At 40.7% G+C, this 13,036-nt stretch overlaps 1 protein-coding gene across 2 annotated transcripts in view; it reads left to right on the top strand.

The window, feature by feature from the left end:
- Positions 1-13,036, top strand: part of NME7 (NME/NM23 family member 7) — a 96,774-nt gene that overhangs the window by 523 nt on the left and 83,215 nt on the right. The window lies entirely within an intron of this gene.

Below are 13,036 nucleotides of genomic sequence, written 5' to 3'. Positions count from 1 at the left end.
CCTCGAGAGTGGTTGTGCACTGGAACAGGCTCCCCAGGGAAGCGGTCGTAGCACCAGGCCTGACAGGGTTCAAGAAGCGTTTGGACAATGCTCTCAGGCACATGATGTGACTTTTGGGATTCTCCCGTACAGGGCCAGGGATTGGACTCGATGATCCCGATGGGTCCCTTCCAGCTCAGCATGTTCTGTGATTATAATGCAGCTCAGCTGAGTCCCCTTTGCCCAAGATGGCATGGTAAACCCGGTGTCGTAAAGCTGTTTAAAACCCCAACAGCTTTAAATTGAATTTTGTATTCAAGCACATGTGCAAGACACATGGAACAGCCTGGCTGATGCACCTGCTTACCGTGTAACACCTGCCTCAAGCAGGTCAGGTTTGCCCCAGCCTGTGCAGCAGCTTTGTTTGCACCTCACTTTCAGAACACAAGATCAGCATTTGCCACTTAAATAAGAATGCCACTGTTTGTTTTCAAATACAGGCATTGTAAGTCTTTTAATCCAGGCAAAACTGTAATTTTCTATTCCCGTGTTGAATTTATTCACGTTGGCAGGAGTCCTGCTTTGTGAGTTCCTGCAGATGTCGCTCAGGTAAAGCGGTCTCTTTGTTGTAGCTGACTGTCACTGAGAATGATGTGTTTCTAACCTCCCTTTATTTCTAGGGTGACACCAAGTGAACTGATTCATTAAAGCAGTGTTGAATCTTACAGCAACCTCAAACAAAACATTTCATGGTGAATTTGTTTAATTTCTTTTGAAAAGCCTTCAGTGACAGGACCTGCATGATCTGTTGACATAATTCCATTGCATGATGATTTTTATAAACTCAGTTCTCTGAGAGTTTTCCTTGTTATATTCCATGCCGCAAACGATGCCAGGGATTACATGTTTTGTCCTTGGTGGGTATAAAGATATTCCATTTTTGTCTTTTATATGTGAAAGAATTTGAAGATTATAACTTTGCCCTTTCCTCTTTTCACATTTTTCTTCAGTAAACAAATTTTCCTACTGCTTATATGGTTTTAAAGTTTAGATATTTTCCACTTTGTCTGCAGTTTTCTCTAAATGTGGTGTTTAACGTGTAGGTTAGAAAAAGATTTGTTATTGACAAATTCACATTATCTGCTTTTTATTATTGTCTTCTTAGATGCTCAGTGACTGACTGCTTAATAACTCGTTGCATTATCTTCCTAAAGACTGTCTCTCTTGGGACTCTCTCTCTTGTCCTTCTCCAGTGCCCTTTTGTTTTTCTGTGGCCTTTCAAGTGTTAGAGTCCTGTTTGTTTCTTTTATACTTAAAAAGCCTTCAGTTTTCCCACTTACATACCCTTCATCCTGATGTTTTTTCAAAATGCATTAACAATAATTTGTCTGCTGGAAGCTGATGGGAAAACATGTGTTGGGAATGTGTGCTGCCCAGTTAGGTATGGACACAGCATCCTGGGAAAGGATAAGTTATGTGACTGTTGGATGCCATGAATTTACACACCTGATCCATCTCAGACTTTTTCATAACATCTTTTCTTGGAGCAACAAGTAAAAAAATATCGTATCATGCTCACACAAAGATAAAGGTTATAACTTTCAGTGGAATTGGTTTGTAGTGTATTTGTGTCAGACCTTACACTTCAGTCATTTGCAAGCAATGCCCTGGAAGTAGTTGTGTGCATTGTAAAACTGGGCACATCGCTGTGGTGGAAGCCAAGGTAAAAGGAGAAATGTTCTGAAATATCCCACAGTTATTTGTCTAACAGCACCTTGCCTTTACAGGTCTGCTATTCATTGGGAAACAGCTTTCATTGTCATCAGGTGGCAGTATTTCAAGTCAGTTCTGATGCACTCTGGCATCTTGATTGTGATTGTGTGACTCATGGCTGCTGTGGACAGTGAGCAGTAAATTCCCAAAGGGAAACCTGCTTTTCCCCATCTGAGATGTGCTCTCCCTCTTGACTGCTGAAATGCATTATTCTTTAATGGTACCTTTCATGTAACTATGTGCAGAGATGAATTTGTCCATCATCTTAATAACATTAGTTTCTTTTTATTCATGAGTTTGATGCTCTCTGACACTTGAAAGTGTTCCAGATAAAGAAATGCAGCATTTGCCAGAGAGCAATGACTGACTTGCCTAACTGATGCCATCTGGCATTGATTTTGTGGATGTAGAAACAAATGGTTAGTGGAATAAAAGCGTACAACTACCTTAGTTCTTTTTGCAAAGTGGGGGAAAGTATATGTGAAATAGACTCTCCTGGTTGCCCGAACTTGCACTCTTGTAATTTTGACCAAAATCTTGAATATATCAGGGAACAGTGCAGTTCAGCTCACTTCAGCAGAAAATTTTATAACTTGTATGCTATGTTTGTTACTGTTATCATCATCATCAGTTCATTGGTAAAACCCACAATTTAGAGAATATCAATATGGAAAGCCTCAGTTTAGACAACACAGGGAAGAAAAATGAGTAATTTTTTAAAAACACTTTCATTCATCAGTGAAAAAGACTGTTTTGGAAAATGGGTCTTAGAAAATAGGAAGTGAATGAGGAATTTCTAGAACTTGACAACGGAGAGTCCTGGGGTTCTCATGGTGTAATGTGATTTTCAGCTGAAGACTTTATAAAGGCAACAGAGCTCATGGGGCAGCTGTGGAATATACCTTTGTTTACAGGAGTTTCATTTGGGACCCAGTAGTCTAATTGTACTGGATGAGCTGGTAAAATGGAATAACTTTGAAGATCTGTCATTCAGAGCTATCATATAAACAGACGAAACTGTTACCTGCTAATAGACTTTCCTGAACAAGTGCACATTTATAAAATGACTTGACTTTTAATAATTTTGCAAAATAGCTGCCATTCTGTCTGTCATTTGCAGCATTTCATCACAGGGAAAAATAAAATGTTATATGCAACATGAGGAAAAAATAAGCAAAATGCTATCAGATAGCCTTTAAGTACTTATTGCATGCTGAGTCTTCCTATGACCATCAAAAATATGTCATGGTTTCTTCTTGAACTAGTGTTTCCAAGTAATGCTAATTTACTTCTTCAGCAGATAGGCTATATGCATTGCAGAAGATGTAGTTGGTAAAATAACAGATTCTTTGGCACTCTGTCAGGCAAATGAAAACTGTTAAAAAACCCCATAGCTTTCCTTTGTTCCAGGAGCTCATTTTGATTTCAATGCTGACATCTTTATGACATTATGTGCTATATAAAATGCCACCCTACAAATATAAAGTTGACAGGTTTAGAATCCATGGGATAAATTACCTCCTACTGTAGCCAAGTCTTGGCTTTGGCTTGCAGAAATTGCCAACTCTTTAAAAGTAATTTTAGATGCATTGGTGGCTCTTCTGATGGAATGGCTCAAATAGGGGACATTATGATAGTCAAAGTTGTCTAGCATTACCTAATGATAAATTCAATACTAATCTCCCTTTGTCACCCAGAGTTGGCTGGCCACATCCTTTGGGTTGTGAGTGCAGATCTTAATAACTTTGACATGTCTGTCCTAATTGTATGCTGGGGTTCTTTTTTTTTTTAATATGTACGTTGTCAGAAGCTCAAGAAATTCAGGAATTACCCAGTGAACCATTGCCAGAAATAAAGAAAAGTTACAAACTTTCAGTTGGTAATAAAAAAATAATAGGATTTAATGACAGAGGCAGTGGTTATTTAGAGAATTGTTCCAGGCAGATTTGACATGGATAAAATTTATACTTAACAGTGTCGTGTCGGAGTTCTTAATTTTTGAAAGTACATCTAGATTGTTGTTAATAAAGGAACCCAATAGGTCTATGGAGGATCTGGAGCAGCTTGGAAGGAGGGACGTTATCTTTGGGCAAAGAAACGCCAAGCTATAATAAGAATCACAGAATCATCATTTAGGTTGGAAAGGACCTCCAACCTGCTCAAAACAGGTCTGACCAGACCAGGCTGCTCCAGCCTCTCTCCAGGCAGGTCCTGAACATCTGCAAAGATGGAGATTGCACAACTCCTCTGGGCAGCCTGTGCCAGTGTTTGACCACCCTCTTGGTAATTTTTTTTTCCTGGTATGTGACTGGAATGTCCCATGTTTCCACTTGTGTCCTTTGCATTTTTTGCTGTCACTGTCAAGGAAAGTCTAGATCCATCTTTTTTGGGTGTCTTTCAGTTAGGTAGTTGTGCTTTGTGTGTTGTATTCTCCAGACCCCGACTGCCTTGGTGGCCAGTGGCTACTGAACCTTTTATCTTTTTCTGTTTGATAGTGTCTCTTTCCTATAAACCAAGGGAATAGTGACCCTCCAAAAAGTGAGTTTGGCTCTTCAGTTAACCATTTTAGCTTCATTTTCTAGAATGATATGGTGATCTAGTATAGCCAGATGGGATACTCTGTTAATCATTTACTGGCTGGTGAGAAACAGTGATAGTAAGGAATACCTATTGCTGTAAGTTTGAAGAGGGCTTTTTCCATGAACCTTGATTTTTAACTATAATTGTGACTGCCAAGAGTAATCACTGAAAGTACTATTTCCTAGAAGTAAGCACTGTGCTTGGCCTAATCCTCCCAAACTATTGTTTGTTCATCTGTGTCCTTATATAGATGGAAACCAGAGGACCTGGTGGCTAAGCAACACACCACGGTCACTCAGTAGTGTTTTGTGGTTGGAACCCAGTAGTTCTCTCCCAGCCAACAAAATGGAAAGAAAAAATAGCGTGAGGTTTGACAAAGGGAGTAAATTTTGTGTGGTTGGGCTTGAAACATACTGTCACAGTTTAATACCAAGAATGAAAGCTTAGCAAGTATTTGCATGTATAAAGAGCATATCCCTGATCAGATGAGCACATAAGTAGAAAATTTTTTTTTTCCTCATGCTATATGCCTAATAGAAATGCTCCCAATATGAGATAAATTCTGTGAGATAGCCCTTGCAAGTTGTTCCTGGAGTGGACAGCTCTGATACTTGTCTAACACCTGTGGCATAGACATTTTTGGAGGCAGGATGTTTCCAGACAGCATGGGTTTAGGAAAGACAGGTCCTGCCTGACCAGCCTGATCTCCTTTTATGACCAGGTATCCCGCCTAGTGGATGGGGGAAAGGCTGTGGATGTAATCTACCTGGACTTCAACAAAGCCTTTGATACTGTGTCCCATGTCATTCTCCTGGAAATGCTGGCAGCCCACGGCTTGGACAGGTGCAGTTCTGACTGGGTTAAGAACTGGCTGGAGGGCCGGGCCCAGAGAGTGGTGGTGAACGGTGCTGCATCCAGTTGGTGGCTGGGCACTAGTGGGGTTCTCCAAGGCTCTGTATTGGGGCCAGGCCTGTTTGTTATCTTTATTGATGATCTGGACGATCTTAGTAAGTTTGTGGATGACTCTAAGTTGGGCAGGAGTGTTGGTCTCCTGGAGGGCTGGAAGGCTCTGCAGAGGAATCTGGACAGGCTACATAGATGGGCCGAGGCCAATTGTCTGAGGTTCAATAAGGCCAAGTGCTGGGTCCTGCACTTGGGTCACAACAACCCCAGGCAGTGCTACAGGCTGGGGAGAGAATGGCTGGAAAGTGGCTTGATGGAAAAGCACCTGGGGGTGCTGGTTGACAGCGGCTGAGCATGAGCCAGCAGCGTGCCCAGGTAGCCAAGAAGACCAATGGCATCTTGTCCAGAACATTGAGGTGTTGGAGTGAGTCCAGAGAAGGGCAACAGAGATGGTGAAGCGTTTAGAGGGTAAGTTGTATGAAGAACAGCTGAGGGAGCTGGGATTCTTTACCCTGGAGAAAAGGAGGCTGAGGGGGGACCCTAATGCTCTCTACAACTACCTGAAAAGAGGTTTTAGGCAGGTGGGGGTTAGACTCTTCTCCCAGGCAGCCAGTGACAGGACGAGAGGGTATAGCCTCAAGCTGCACCAGAGAAGGTTCAAGTTGGACATCATGAAGAATTTCTTCACTGAAGGGTTTTTAATTGGAACGGGCTGCCCAGGGAGGTGGTGGAGTCACCGTCCCCCGGGGTGTTCAAGAAACGACTGGACGTGACACTTAGTGCTATGGTGTAGTTGGTAAAGTGATAATCAGTTAAAGGTTGAACTTGATGGTCTCGGAAGTCTTTTCCAACATAAATGATTCTGTGATTCTGTGAAGAAAGCCATATGCCCATGTATCAGCAGTTTTCCTGTGTGAAAGGTCCTTATCACCCAGGCTGTTGTGATCTGTTGCTTTTTCATTTAGTCATTTCTATCTCCACTTAAGAAGTTACTCATTTTGAGGCATAGTACACTAGAAAACAATGGCAAACAGAGATGACTTCTTACTGATCATTTCAGAAGTTAATTCTTGAGTTTTAAATAAGTTGTTCAACCTGTCCTTGGGCACCAGAGGGTGCTCCTGTATTTGCAAAGAATTGGCTCTTCTGAGCTGTGTTCCTGAGAGCTTGTTGCATATTCTTTGTTTGCATGGATTCTTCAATAACTGTAACTACCTTAAGTATCTTTTTAAGAAATCACACTTTTTCTACAGAATATTCTAACACACTTGCAAAGAGAGCCACATATCTACACTTGGGAAATGGGGAAAGGTGGGTAAGCACACTGGAGGCTGTGTACCTGTTCTTCCACGTTAACACTGCACATTTAAGTATGATCCTTTGCTAAACTTAGTATCTCTCCTATTTTTATCCTTTCCACGTATTCTTTCTCCTTCTGTAGGGACTGTATTATGGTGTTTGTTTTCTAGTTACACCAATGCTGTCCTCGCCCTGTCCCATGTTCTCTGTTACAATACACTCTGATGACTGAACCATGGTCTCCAAGTCTGAACATCCCCAAATCACTGGTGAGGAGGAGGGGAATTGTGGTCTGGATGCAGCTACTGACATTCTGGGCTAGCAGTGTTTCCTGGTGGCAGCTGCAGGGGCAGTGGGCCTGGCAGCATTTTTTGACTTCTTCCGCTGGTGCCTGGTTCCTGTGCTGCAGTGAAGGTTCTGTGGAAGCAGGAAATGAGGAGGAACTGACTGAGCTGCCTCTATCATGTTTTCATCAAAATCCAGGGGGATTTATAATGCTTAAATAGTACAGATATTTTAGCTATTAAATCTTGCTATCCTTCTGTGAAAGGAATGATGGTGATGATTATTCCCATTTTACAAAAGGATAAAGTGGGAAATATAGCCTCCTTTTTTAAAAACTGCTGAACATCAAATGCTCTAGTGCAAGGGGCAGGTGGGAAGATGAAACTAAGCAACTTGATCAAAGCTGTGTATGGAATAGGAATCTCTTAGTCAGTGTCTTCATCCAGCAGAGACCTTTGCATCTCCAGGGAATAGCAGTCAGTGAAAAACTGTCATGACAAAAGTCTGTGCTCTGGAAGAGAAATAAATCTTTGAACTGTAGAATAGATCTTCATAAGATGAACCCGTAATAGCCTGTAACAATTGGCAGACTTTAATAATATGTTTGTACTTATCCACTTTGCCTTTTCTACCCCACAGAAGTTTTTAATTTTTTACTTTACTAATGGGAAATTGCTGAACAGCTTTTGTCATGAGAACTTCTGTTAACTTGTAACTTGTCATTAGTCTGACTTCAGAATAAAGTATGACCACAATATCTCTACTAGCTGGAACCTGGATTTAGTCCAGCTACCTTAGAATCAAGACTTAACACAATCTGAGGGAAAAAAAGTAGTTTTTTAATATCAGCATTTGGTTAAGCAGTAGTGCAGACAAGATGCCCGCAGTAGTTAATAAGAAACGTCAGCAGCTTTGTTTGTCTGCTTCATAGGATCATAAATGGTTATTAGACTGTTAAAAGCTCTGACTGTTCAAGGTAGACACAGCATGTGTGGTCTTTAGAGCATTCACACAAATTCCTGGGTGCTAATTGCTTGTAATATTAGCTACTGAGGGATCCTCCTCCTTTAGCTGTGATTCCAAGGCAACCAACTAGTTCTTGTTAAAAACGCTTCTCAGAAGATCATTATGAGCTGAGATAATCTGAAAATGCTGTAGGCATTATACTACTTCGAAGTGCTGTTGGCAGCTTTGGTTTAGGTTTTGTAGGTGTTTCCTTTGAAACCTCTACTTCCAGCTGCTTGTAACTTTTTCAAATTTTATCCATTCTATGTGAAAATTTCCAGACAGATTCTTTTGAAGATTGAAAATTTAATGGACTCCTGAATAAGAATGTGTTGTGAGAAAATTTGAAAATGCTTCAGAGTCCTAATTAAAAAAAAAAATTAAAAAAAACAGTGTTCACTTGAAACACTTCAGTTTTAAAAATACTGGAAATTGAAAGCTGAGAGTTTGCCAGACGAATGTATCTATGTCAACTTTTATGTTAGGCCAGGTTTTGAGCCTTTCAGAAATGTTTTTCCTGTAAGTACAGTATCTGTTGGAACTTGTAATGGGATGTGCACAGGTAGCTCACTATATGCATAGCCCTGTTTCCCTTCCTGGGATCACGTGTAGACACTGATCCCCTGGTTAGAGGGTGAAGACAGCGTTCAGCAGCTGACCATGGCAGTTAGTTCTGCCACTAATGTCTGATTGGGGGCAAAGCACCTAAATTCTACTCTCAGGTGTAATTAGTGAGATGACCTGCATTACAAATGCTGTTCTGAGTTGGGGAACAGCTTTGCTGTTGCTTAAATCAGTGTGAGACTCTGCTTGAGTTAGTGGAGGCAGATGGATACAGACATGTGCTGAGCACTGCTGACTACTCTTAGGGGAATTAGCTGTGATCATGCAATTAAAAGTACAATAATACATGCTATGATCTGCAGCTTTAAAAACATGCGTTAAATGGCAACATATTGCCCTAATAATAATGGCCAGTCTTCGCGAACGAAGATTTGGGGAAAGGTCTTTTACCTTTCCAGCCTGCGCAATGGATTTTTTAGGTGAGACACAGCCTGCGCTGAACTGAGCCCACCCTTTAATCCTAAGGTTCATCTGCCGGGGCCAAGCAAGCTTGGACAATGGCAGTGAGGTCCTCAGGACGTAGGTTTGTTTAGAGTGACCTTCTCATAGATGGATGGCCTCATAGGCCTAACGGACTCCATCTGCCCGGGGGACTGGCTGGATTCGAACCTGGGTCGCAGAGGTGAGAGTCCTGCACGCTAACCACTAGGCCACCAGGGGTCCCCATATTGCCCTAAAGACAAGGTTTACCTGGTCTTCTAAAGCTAAACCTGTCTTCACAGAGCAGTGAAGAGCAGTATGGCATCCTTCATGTGTTTTAGGCATGTAATTGCAGAGGATTGAAGTTAGTGGTCGAGAATTTGAATTCTTGATTCTCTTAGAGACTGGAGGGAAAAAAAAGTTAGGTTACGCTAATGCGTACATGCATAGGAAGCTTACATAATTTGCATAATCTAGTAGTAAAAGAAGATTTCTTAGTAAATTGACAGAACAGCAAAATAGTTTTGCTGATGTGACATGGAATTGCAGATTCCTAAATCTAAGAAGAAAATTTGAGACCTTCAAGCTTCTGGAGTTATGTTTATCACAGCCCCTGAGTATATGGTCATGGTTTGCTGAACCGAGATCCCAGCTGAAGAGGAAGATTCACTTTGTTAGTGCTACAGGGACAGAAGTATCCCCATGTTACTTGGCAACAGATGCTCTAGGCAGCAGTAGCCATATGATCATATTTAGTCCAAAAGGTACCTGAGAAGCCTAAGTACCAGTAATATTGGGAGTTGGATAACTGTGCGTCTAAAGGATGTAGCACAAGTTGCAGAAGGATAAATGTAAATGAGTGTTTGGCTCACTTAATAGATTTCCAGATATCATTAAGAATGTTACTAATCTAGCCAATTCTTAATTAGTTTGAAATAGTCTAGAATTTGTGTGAAATTTTCAATAGGTGAGATTTGCTTTCTACAAGGAGAGGATTAAAAAGGATATTGCTTACAAAATTCACCAGTGAGCTTCTGAATGTGAGGCTTGGATTGAGAATTGTCTGGAGTCAAGACATTGTCACGGAAATTGCAGTTGCCAGATGTTTCTCTATTTGAAAGCTGGTCTTTTGATTTTACTTTTTTGCTAAAGAAAAGCCTGTTGAAAAAGTAGTGGGAGGACCAACAGCAGTGAGGGGGTGGCAAAATTGGAGTTCTAAAAATTATTCCAGCTCATGTGTCAGAAACACAAATAGAAGAGGAGGAGGAAAATGAGCTTTAAGAGACAGAGCTAATTGAGCGCGCTATCTACACAGTGTTGTGGATTTAAGTTTTGCCTGGAAAATATCCTGTATTACACAAACTGAAGGTAGAAGATGGCTTGAATAACAAAGCTTGGTAAATGTAGACTATTGGGAATTTATTTTGGGATTTAAGGTGCACTGCAATGCTGAAAATTAGAACACTTTCTGCCACTCAGAATGTTATTTGTTAAATACCATCAGCATGTCTGAGGAGTCATGTTTTGGTTTTGCAAAATTGTCGCTAATGTTCAATGTCTTAGCTACTTCTGTGCTTTTTTGCCTTTCCCTTTTCTTTCACAAATGGAGATTTTTGTAAAGAATTATTGATGATAAAAAATTACTTGTAGTATGCAAGTAGAATTTTTTATGCAGCTTCTTTCAATCTGTCTCAGAAAACCTAAATTTGTATGATGGCAGTTTGTTGTGTGTATCTGACCCCTTAGTTTTCCTGCTGGGAAGTTTGAAATTTACTGTCAGATTTCAGACAGATTTGGTAGAGGGATAATGATGTTACTCCAGGTTTCACAAGAATGAGGGGGGGTGAAGAAACCCTCTAATGTGTCTTTTAAGAAAGTCTCTACTGAGCACAACCATAGTTAGACATCAGAGAGTCAAGTGGGTACAAGCCTTTATTAAATGCCTGAGCTGAAGAGAGGCTGTGGTCACAACTGGGATGGGAAATATGAATATAGAGAACTAGGCCTCATTATTTCTCATGCTTGCAGAAGTACTTGACTTTTTATGTAACATTTTATTACATATTCCAATTGTTTTAAATGTTTTTGAATTGTCTTTTTCATCTTTATATCTGCAGAGGACTGTTGCATTGAAGATGTCCTTACATGAAAGAGTAGCACTCCTAACCCACTGGTTGAGACCATCTGTAAAGCTAATTCAAGTTACATTTTTTGGTCTGGTGGTCTGAATTTATGAGCGCTCAGTGCTGCTTGGAAAGCTTGATGTAGTGTAGGACCTGCACCTAAAAGCATTCAGCTGAAAATAAAGTAAGGCTAGCTGGATGTTTAAATGGAAGAAACAGGAAAGCTAACAAGTCAACCATTTAAAACAATCAGAGTGATTCTAGGGCTCTTAGGAAAGCAGGTGACACTGTGACAGTGCTTCTGTCATTGGCCTGCTGGGGGAGTATAACACTGTGATAGCTACCTTTGAGGAAGGCAGGGGTAGATCTGGTTGAAATTCCTAGCTCTTGCTCCGCAGACAAGGAGTTTGTCAGTGACTTCCTTTTCATTTGTGCTGAGGTCCACTTCAGGACTAGGAGGTAGAGTTAAATCTGAAGTGGTGATTGCCTGGAAGATGACCAAGTGATTGGCTATTTATGAGCTTTGAGGAACTGCTTCAAATAATTCATAACAGGGCTTAGATATCTGCTGAAATGTTTTAAAATAATTTGTATCCTTATGCTTTGAAACCCATCTCATCTTTTATAAAAATATTCTTGCTCTTCCAAAGTATTTTGAGAGTTCCACCAGCCTGGTTTGAGGAGGGAAAAGGTTGTGAGAGAAATGTGCCCTTAAAATTGTTGCCAGAATTTTAGGAGGTTTCAGAGCAATCTTTTCAGAAAGCTTTTTTGGTGTATTAGGAGAAATACATTTTCAGAATGAGAATAGTTCCTGTCTGCTGGTCCGTCCTGTTCCCAGTGATTTTCATAGAAACAGCTTGATCCGTGCTTGACTGCAGGTTTTCCCCATGACAGCACAGTTTTACAAAATATAGAACAGAGATATAAGGATGGATTGGATTCAGCTTTTACTGAGGTTTGTGCAGGCTTTTTATTGCTTCATTAGGAGATGAGTCAAATCCTTTGATTCTTTTTCTCTCTGGTCTGATTTCAGAGTCACTGAATCACTGAGAAAATTGAAGGAGCAGCAGACATGAAGCTGCACACATAAAATATAGCAATCCTTTTCATGACTCCTAAACCAGTAAATATGCGGCCGTGAGCCTGTGTCAGATACACCATCCGTGCTGAAGTTCCTGATGGCGTCTGTAAGCCTCATAGAGACCAGATTGCTAAGAGCATGTTGAGGCGCACTTTCGAGAACCTCAGGGCTTTCTAATTTTAAAAAATATTTTGTTGCTGTTTCATGAGAAGTTCTTTCAAGTTAAAAAAAAATTCAGTAGCTCCTGATTCCCTGTATTGCCAATTGTAAGCGAAACTCCAGCAAGAAATTTCTAGTCAAAACTAGAGGAGAACAGAAGTACATTCCCCAGAAGATTGCAATAGTGTGGCAGTTGCGAGGCATCTTGAAGCTGGAAAAGCAAATCCAGATAGGTGTTCTGCATAGTTCAGACCAGAGGGATAAAATTGTTTCTCCACCTTCCCATGAGAGTTCCTTAGTCCCTGAACTGCTGTTCTACCACTGTTGCTTCTATTGAAAACAGTTGGAAGATCTCCTTTTGTTTTACTGTCAACAGAAGCCTTTTGGAATTTTAAAAGGTTTACAGGGCAAGACATCATATCCTGTCCAGCTCCCTAATCATTCTGCTTTCTGGTTATGAGCATCCTTGGCAATTTGGTTCCAGACATATTATTTCCCTCTGCAGCAGAGTTCTCTGTGAGCACAGCTCTTTGCCAAATGCTTGGATTTAGTTTCTAGAACTTAGTCCCATGCTAGCTAAGAATGACTGCTTCCCCCATCACTTTCAGAACTAAGTACAAAATTTATTTTTTTTTAATTCAGCTGTATTTGAATAAATGTTTCTCATGTGCATAGAGCCATCCTACTGCAAATTCACACATGCCGATATAAACAAAAAAGCGTAAGCTAGCAAAACCCACATGCATTTAAATGTTTTTCTATTGATGGAGGGGTATAAACATAAGGCATACAGGCCAATGTGGTC

This window comes from Neopelma chrysocephalum, unplaced genomic scaffold (assembly GCF_003984885.1).
Source record: "Neopelma chrysocephalum unplaced genomic scaffold, ASM398488v2 Primary Assembly neopelma1_60, whole genome shotgun sequence".
Classification (NCBI taxonomy): Eukaryota; Metazoa; Chordata; class Aves; order Passeriformes; family Pipridae; genus Neopelma; species Neopelma chrysocephalum.
The sequence above is the reverse complement of the archived record's forward strand: the minus strand, read 5'-3'. Positions and strand labels throughout refer to the sequence as shown.